The 9,326-nt window shown below is 35.4% G+C and overlaps 1 protein-coding gene across 4 annotated transcripts in view; it reads right to left on the reverse strand.

Moving 5' to 3' along the window:
- ST18 (ST18 C2H2C-type zinc finger transcription factor) overlaps nucleotides 1-9,326 on the reverse strand; it is a 193,764-nt gene that overhangs the window by 183,216 nt on the left and 1,222 nt on the right. Inside the window, exon 1 of one of the 4 annotated variants that reach the window (XM_042465616.1) lies at nucleotides 5,530-5,650. The exons of 2 other annotated variants lie outside the window; for them this stretch is intronic. The gene's annotated coding sequence lies outside the window, so the exon portion shown is untranslated. Of the gene's footprint in view, nucleotides 1-5,529; nucleotides 5,651-9,326 lie in introns of those variants that run through there. One more of the 4 variants, XM_042465618.1, reaches the window with a different exon arrangement.

A 9,326-nucleotide genomic window follows, 5' to 3' on the forward strand; every position in this document is an offset into this window, starting at 1 on the left:
TACAATGCAATAGACATGATCCATCACAGTCTTTATTTATCATTAATTAAAAGAGGGCAACGTTTTAGCTTACAATAACACAACAAGGCAGGTCTCTTAATGGCAAAAAGTCTGTTTGGCTTTTAAGCTCTGTTGCACTCGGAGCATCTTCTTACTATCTCTAACATATTCTGACCTTTACCCTGTCAATTCCACCTCCACTGCACTTTCTACTAAAACTTCAGTTTCAGTTTTTCAGGATAGTCAAATTTCAATGTGATTCAAGTTTGACAAACTTTTTTTTCTCTTGTCAGTAAAGGTCAAAGGGAATGACACCTAACAAGCACAAATAGTGATGAGCAGGACACAAATGGGTCTATTTTTTTAAAGGGCAAGTCATGATAATAAAGAGCTGGCACTATATTTTGTGTATCACTCTAGTATTCAAAATGAAAAACCCATAATCTTCATGGTGAAAGGTAACTGCTCTCCCATGTTAGAACCAGAAGTACTGATAAAGTCCAGAAAGACATTTTGGGGAAACATTTCCAGATAGTTATACTTAGGATTTATATATCTCTTTCAAATGGTCAGAGCATGTGACACAATTATTTTATTGTAACCCTTAAAACAATCTAGCAAAGTAGGCCATTATTATTATCAACATGCTGCAGGTGTGGGTTTAAACTGAGATGTCTCACTAAGGTTGCCCATCCTGGTAAGATACGAACCAAAGATTTTGTGTTTTGTGATGTATCTTTGCTCTTTTGCAACACCCATTCTTTGAATAAAATATGTTTCAAATATACAAGCAAGGTCAAATGTCTTTCATTCACCTGTAACAGCCAAAGTAAGCAATATTTGTTCTTTCAGTTTAGACATGGTACCCTGGTCCCAAGAGTGAAGGAAAAGAGCTTTAATCCCTAGCAAAAATTGAAATTCCCCAACTGAAAGAATAATCTGTTCCTGAAGACAGAATTTAAAAATACACATACACACACACACACACACACACACACACACAGCACTCTGGAAAAATATTTCTTTACTCTTCTCTCCTGGGTCATTAAAACTGAGGGATTTTTTAAACAGGTCTGACTTTTGGCAGATGACCTCTTGTGTTTGTTCATATGTGTTTTCCAAAATATAAAAGTGAAATAGAGTCCCAAGGGCACTGTACTTGAAAGGTTATGAGAGTTAGAGATTTTAACCATGCCTGCCAAATCAGCAGATGGCTTGTGATTATAATTATATGCATCAATAAAACGAATAATCTTACAAAATTTGAATTTCTACTAAAGTAAGGGATTTAATAAGCAGATGCAACAGAATGCATTTTCTTTAACCCTTTTTGCTGAGCATGATGGTTCCCACACAGAGTGAATAAAGCAAAGCTCAAACAACTTGACCACAAACCCAAACATTTATCTACTTTTCCTTTCTAGCACAAATGAGGTATTGTCACAGAATTATTTTGATTTTAATCACTCAAAAATACATGTAAGATTATCTTATGATTGTTTTTTCATAAAGTGATAAAAACACAATTTGTATCCAAAAACAAACTGTTATTATTGTATTTTGGAACACATAGCATTAACTCTTTCTTTTCATCCATACCTATATAGCCCAAGTTGTAGGTTACAAGGTGTTTTCTGGCATCTGTTTTATGTTCATTGAAAACTTAGATGTGTAAGAAGAAACTGGAATGCATGTGTTCACAAATGAAGTAGTTAGTGAAGCATCTTATAAACAATAAAGTCCATAGTTCAAAGCACACAAGTTGGGGAGAAAGCCTTGCTTAAGCTTAGTTTAAGCTTATGTCTATGTACGTGTATTTAGGATCAGGATGCAAGAGAGAAATGCAAAAAAGGGACATTAAATTGACATTGCTGGTCTATTTTTACAAGCACAAAATGCATAATTTAGAAAAAAGAGCAATTTTGTTTGCAAATGGATTTATATCTTCATACTATAATTAAGGGACAAGAAAATGTCACCGAAGAACAATTTTATTCAGCATCATGAAAACATAGTTCCCACTGGAGAGGTCCCATTTAAATGTTTGATTGCATTTGGACATTGTAAATATCAGTTAGTGGCAACAGACACAGTTTCTGAGAATGCAAAGTAATTTTTTTCAGTTCCAATTTATCTTATATTGTAGGACAAAGAATTCTTTCATCACTTTTGAATGGCTTTAAAAACAATACCATGAGCATAAGCAGAAGTAGAATCATGTAAATTCTTCATAGTGCAGGTATTATTGATCTGATTGCCCACAACATGCTTCAGAAACAGAGTTATTTTTAATCAGCTGATCCAGCTGTTCACACGTATTCTAAAAGCATGGTGGGGATAGGGTGCAGGCTGTTTTTACACAACAAGCTGGTATATAAGTATACATTTCCTGTTGCATTATGAGAAAGTAGAAAATAATTAGTAACACTAGGGAACTCAGCAAGGCATTAACTTTTCAGAGCAAGCAAGTTGCAAGCAAAGCTGCTGCAGTTCCAAAACACACAGAAAAGTAAAATAACACCTGGCAGCTACACCTGCGATCTGAAAAAAAATTACAGCAAAGCCTTGCTGCATAATTTCAATTAGTTTGTGTAACTTGAGCAAAAGTTAAGCACATAGTCACTTATTGCAGCTCTGAAAATTTGTGCTTTTCAGATTTGTTGATTTTACTCCCCCTATATATCAAGCATTTATAATAAACATACTGGCAAAAAGTTAGCTGTTGACAATAAACTTTTGATATAAATATAAATCTGCTCCGCACCTAGCTTTAAACACAGGAACATAGAAATATAAGACACTGCTTTATACCTGCACAGTTTATTGGTCCACCTGGCCCAGCACTATATATTCCAATGTACAACAGAGTCCCAGGGAAGGGACTTCCCCTTCACTTTGTACCAAGCAATTATTGATATTTATTTGACTTGGATTTTGGGTAGGAGCTAGACTTTCATGTTTATATTTTAAAGACTAATGAACAAATTCGTCTGAAGTTACTCAAGTTTAGTGCTACTTTAAGAGTATGTGAAGTAACCAGCAAACAACATTTGGTTCCTGCCCTGGAAGTGGGCAGGAACCTTTTTACACAAACTTCATCTTGTTTTACACAACTGGATAGCAAGTTTTAATCTTCAGCCTCTTGCACTTAAAATGTGGTACTATAAAATGTGGGTACCTGTTGCTATACAGGTAACACTGTGTGTCTCAACTTGGAAAATAGATGTCAATGTCAATAAGTACATTGAAAAAGATTATTGATGTGTGTGTGGAGGGGGAGGGGAGGGATACTACACACTTGTCAGTTCTTGGTTTCTGTAATGAAGATGGGGAAAATCTAGTTTTAAAAGCAGCCTGATCAATAAAGCTTTCTTTGTAAAGTACATTGTTGTCAGCTGTGTTCTCTGTTCTGGCTAAGAGGGCATTCTTCCTGTCCCAGGGCTCTGTCCCTGGTATGAGGTGATAAAATAATTGCACATCTTAACAATCTTTCTATTTTTACCTTTCGTTGAGATACAGGGATACTTATTACAGGGAACTCATGGACTTGTAAAACTAAAAATTCTATCAGAGCATCTGACTGATATATTATTTTTAAACACATATTTTGGACATGATTCTTATGAAAGTATTGCAAAAGGTACCTTTACTTCTTTAAACCAACACATAGATGTCATAACTGGATAGATGAAGACTTAACCAGTGTAGCTACCACTTGTTACTCCTTGTGGCATAAAAACAATACAGGATGAAGCATTTGATGGCCTTATGAAAGTTTTCTATGAGATATTACAGCTATAGATAAAAACTTGATTCTACAAAGGAAAATTAACTATACACTTAAGATAAATTAAGAAAGCATTCTATCCAAAATTCATGCTGTTTGGTGAATTTAGCATTGCTTACTAGATACAGTTATTTTCCTGTAGCGTTTTATTTATGTATGTATTTATTTATTTATTTGGTAAAAGCTAACAGTTGTCTTCTAAGTTATATGGAATTAAACAAACACACATGTTACTGGGATACAAACACCTATGAACATATGGCAAAGTCGTAATTAGCAACTTGAGCTTGTTCACACACTTCTCATTCAGCTGTCCAAGCAGAAGAAATTGAAGGTGTAAAGTACAGTTGTGGATGAATAACCTGGTAACTTCTATGCATAGATTACTAATCATGCTATTGACGTTGGTGACAATTTAACTTTTCAAACATCCTATGAAGATTCTTATTGGTGTCTAGATTGTAGGTTTAAGTCAAACTGTAAAGTACACATGTTTAAGTTACATTGTAAAGTACACACAGGGAAGTAAGTATTGCTGAAATCAGTGACATTTACTTCCAGGTAAGTATATCTGGGATGAGGTTTTGCGAGATGAGCTTAAAGTGTAGGAAAAGTTTCATAAAGTGCTGTGATTATTCTAACGTAGGTATATAAATAAAAAAGCATGCTTGTTTTTAAAAATGTAGTTTCAGAACTGTAAAAGAAAGGTCATATGGCAAGACAAGTGAATACACAATATTTCTGTCTATGAAATGGAAATCTGTCATTTCATTAACATTTCGATCTACGTATTTTCACAATTTCAGGGTGAAATTTGAGATTCATCTGAATATACTGTAACTATTCTTTGAACTTTAAGTTCTCCTATTCCTGTATACTGAAGGGAAAAGCAGCAGAAAATATTTCAGGTGCTCAAAGATGACTTTCTCACAACTTCCTGTTGTCATTTTTTTTTCCAGCATGAGAAAAGAACAGATGTAGTGAAAGGGATCCTTTGATCTACTAAACTCAGTCATTACTATTCCACATTAAAACAACACACACACAAGTAAACAAACAAGGTTAGATGCTGTTTTTACCTCATATATATTAAAAGAGAGAGAGAGAAAGAGAAGGGGAGCAATTGATGTTAAGTCTGTAATCAACACATCCTCACATCTTTCTTTTATTTTCAGCAAAAACAAGTGGTCAGATGTGGCAGGAGGGGGGAGGCACCATGATTGAATACTGTAGTTTCCATCTCAGAATCCAAGATGATAAAAAGCTTCATCTCGGTACACATGGTTACAAATGCCATGCCATTTATTCAAGTGAATACGCATCTGGCATGTAGATTGAAATTTGAAATTAATACACAGTTATTTCTACCATGTATCATTAAAAATGTTGCTTTTGAAGAAATCTAGAAAACAACATTTTTTTTGTAAAAGTTGTTTAGTGGGCTGGCATTTATTGCATTTAATTATGACGAAGAATGCATGTCTCCCCATCACATCCTAAGTCACAGCAACATTAAGTTCACTGTACATCCTATTCTGCTTTACTTTAGAAATTCCAAACTTTTGTAAAGATGACATCCAGAGGAAAAAAGCACTAATTCCAAAGACATTTCCTCTGTTCAGAAGTGTCACAAAAGCAATCCCTTCATTATGACCTACTTGTCCAAAACGGACTTTCAAGCTATGGTTAGGCTAAGGTTTGCTCTACTTTTCCCCTAGGGCATAATTGTCAGACTGACTTACCGTGTGCCTTTTAGCCTTTGTTCTGCCTCTCGCGCTGACATCAGGGAAGCAGTGATGTAGAATAAAGCAGGGGTGGGCTAGGTTAGTCCAGTGTTTGTGTCGTTGTGTGGTGTGCAGGGACACTCTGTGATACTCTAGTGAGCTGCTAAGCTTTTTTTGTAGGCTTTGTGTCATTTACTTAACGACCAATCTCATTAGCTGCCAGGGTACAATGGGCTGATGCATTTTCTATGTACATACTCTACACAGTGACCCTCAAGGTTGCCGAAGGTCTATTTAATCAGTCAGATGCTGAATATATTTGCAGTAAATCACTAAAAAAAAAAATGAGACCACAAAGGTATCTCACGAGGTTGTAATGTTTCTTAGGAGCTTGCTGAAGGGAAGAGGAAGCAAAATTTAAACACAAATACTGGGGAGAGAATAGAATGGGACAGTCAGAAAGGTTGACTAGTGACCTTCAATAATTACAGTAACTTTGAAGACCCTATGTGTTCCTGCAGCTGATTGTTATTTCCTCCATCCAGTTCATGCTTCAGTATAATCACATTATTGTACTGAAATCCCTTTAAACAACAGCAAAACAACAAGATGAGCAGTTTTTCACAGGTTGGCAAAGGTGTATTTCCCCCCTCTTTCCAGGCAACCTCAGAGTTGGCATCTATGTGTTTCTGCCCTCTCTTCAGTTACAAGGCATAAACCCTTTTAACTCCTATGAAAAATGAAATGCTGAAAAGCCCTCTGAATGACGACAGCTGTCCATAAGTATCAGGGAGAGTTCTATTGTCCAACTTGTCCCTGGATAAAATGAATACTTTACAGCAGAGGCTGTTCAGCTTGGCTAAAGAGTATGGGGAGAAGGGGAGGAGGTCACTGGAGATTTCGCACACTAATTTAATCTGGGAAAAGGACAGGCACTGCATCTCACTTGAACAGACTGGCGGCAATCTGGGCTCTCACAGAACTATCTCCTTTTGCCTGTGCTCTATTTATTCCTTATCTCTGTTTACCAACTGCTAGGTCCCTTTCATTCACACCACGAGGCCGTTCTCCTACTATCAGTCAGCAGCTGACACTGTGGAAGAGCCTCAAAGGCAAAAAAAGGGATCAAAACTAAACCAAAGCTGTATAAACAATGCAGCAGTAGAAGTAAATGCATAAATCCTAATTCTTAACCCAACCCACAGGGTGCGAACAGAACCTTTATAGTAAATCCAACAAACCCACCACAGTGAGCTATGGGCTACAGAGGAAACAACGGAAGCCAAGTATCATTCATGAAATCATCATCTCAGGCAGAAGCACCCACAAATGCACACATTTTACATACTCAACAAGGAACATACTAGAAATGCTGCAGTGTCTAAACTTTATCACTCAGAGTATTGAGCATGTGCTTACCTATACATGCTTTTAAAATAAATAACTTAAGCATGGTTTGGAGAGTGTGCAGAGATCTCAAAGTTTGGATTTCTGAATTTCAAAGTTAGTGGGATTTTAAACAGAGATTTAACAAAAGATAGACAAATTATGTGCCTGAACCAACCAACCAACCTTCCTTCCTTCCTTCCTTCCTTCCTTCCTTCCTTCCTTTCTTTCTTTCTTTCTTTTATTGGAACTCTTGCTTAAATTAGTACATTTGACTAAGATATCTTTTAAAATAACAGAAGTAGTAGAATGTAACTACTGTGAAATCACCAACAGTAAAAAAAGTTACTTGATTGTAATGCAAGGAGATGGTGGGGTGAAGACTGTTTTAAAAATACCTCCCTTTTGAGCATAATTTAAAAAATTAGAACTTCTGGTTGACCTGTGATTCTTCAGTTTGGAATATGTATATTTCAGTCTTATTATTAATAGTAGGGAAGATGTGTCAGTTTGAACTGATCTTGATAATATTTTGAAGCCTCTTCAAGAGCATTGCTTTTAAAGAGAATGAACTAAAACTATTCCATCAGTTTTTCAAAGTTGCATACAACAAAGTTCTATCAGAAGGAAAAGCAACAGGAACCTGAAGCCATAGGCTGCTACATTGAGAAAAAGAATTGTACTCCTGTAATTATAATGGGCTTTTTAAAAAAGTAATTTAAAAATAAAATCCAAAACAGTGGTTTACATCATTCAAAACATGTTAGATACATTTTCAGGATTGTTGGAAAAATAGTGACGAAAATATTGCTCATTATAAAAGATGATCTATTATGCCAAATTCCAGTTTTGATTTCCACCTATATGCATTATGAGCAATGAAGTCTTTACTACTTGGATCCTTTTTTCCAAATGAATTAATGAATTAAATTTATCCTTTCACCAGCTGCTAGGCAGCAGATGGAACCATTTCTGAAGCCTTGTTGAATTCTATCCATAAAACTCATTTCCTAGGATTAGCAGTCCAAAGTTTTTTTTAATGTTTATATACCGCTTGGGATTTTAAATTTTGTAAGGCTAAACTTTCAGTTGAATAATTCCCACCCCACTCCTTATTCAGATATCATATTAAACAAACTTAAGAGAAATGATATACTTCTTCCAAAACATTGCAGGTCACATAAGGACAAGTTTACATTTCAAGAACAATCAGGTAAACCAAAGTGAGGGATTTGTTGTTTATAATGTCCTAGTGCCATAGAAACCATGTATCATGCATCCAAACTTTAATTCCAGCTGCAAGATTTGCAGGTCTCAGTCAACATCAGTTAGTAAAAGTACTTGCAAAAGAATATTATAGCACTTTGCCATACTATGTAGGCAGGAATAGAGCACCGCCCTTTTTACAAACAGAAACAAATCTAAAATGTCTAAATGTTACCCTTGTGAAAACTTCTTAAACTGTGATAAGGTAATGCAATCTATTCTCAAGTAACACTATGATATTTGAGGTCTTTGAATGTAATTAGCTTGTGTGTTTTTAGCTCTGATAGGAGCATTCACAGTATTAACTCAGTATTGACTTTTGCAAACCAAAGTAAAAGTTATTTCTAAGTCAGTTATTTGATACCGCAGCTTGAAATGCAAACAGGGAGCAATACTACAGCAAGTTGGCAAGGTTAAAATATTTTTTTTAAACTCCATCTCTGACAAGGGAACCATGGACAGCTCCATGCATGTTCTATCCCCCCCCCTTGTTAAATGTAAGATTTACCACAGGCTTTCTAGCAAGTGAAGCAAAGTTTCCCTCCTTTACTAATGTCAGAAGAAAAAGATGATCCTTACAATGAAATTGTAAAAAAAAAAAAAAAGATTTGTTAAAGGCCTTATGAACAGTTATTTAGTAAATAAGAATTCTTTAAAAAGTGTTTGGCCCTTCTCTGCAAGAACTATTTCTGCTAATTTGGTACAAGAAATCTATATTAATCTAATAATACAGTAAGCCAAGAAGGCCACATAGTAATAATTACCATTTAGTAATTGAATATTTAGGAGGGAAAGGGAAAAGAACATTGCTAATCTTAGCTTGCAGGCATGAAATTGCTAAAAACAGAATTGATATTGTGAGGTGGAGGGTTCATAAACTAGAGAGGTTATAAATTTAGAAACTTTCCATTCCAAACATGATTTATTCTTTAAAATCTGTACAGAAAAAAAGGCAATTCAACCATAATAAAAAAGCTTTCCACACAGAAGCTGTAAACAAACTCAATAACTACTCCAAAGCACACAGACATCACAAAGATAAGAAATTAAGAAAGTGAATATAGCTTGGTTTGTTAACAAAGAATTAGTTTTCAAATGTGTCTTTGCCCCTGCTCCCCCCCCCCTCCGTTAACTATAAGTTTGCTCCTTTATAGGCAGGATTA

Source organism: Sceloporus undulatus, chromosome 4, assembly GCF_019175285.1.
Source record: "Sceloporus undulatus isolate JIND9_A2432 ecotype Alabama chromosome 4, SceUnd_v1.1, whole genome shotgun sequence".
NCBI classification, from domain to species: domain Eukaryota; kingdom Metazoa; phylum Chordata; class Lepidosauria; order Squamata; family Phrynosomatidae; genus Sceloporus; species Sceloporus undulatus.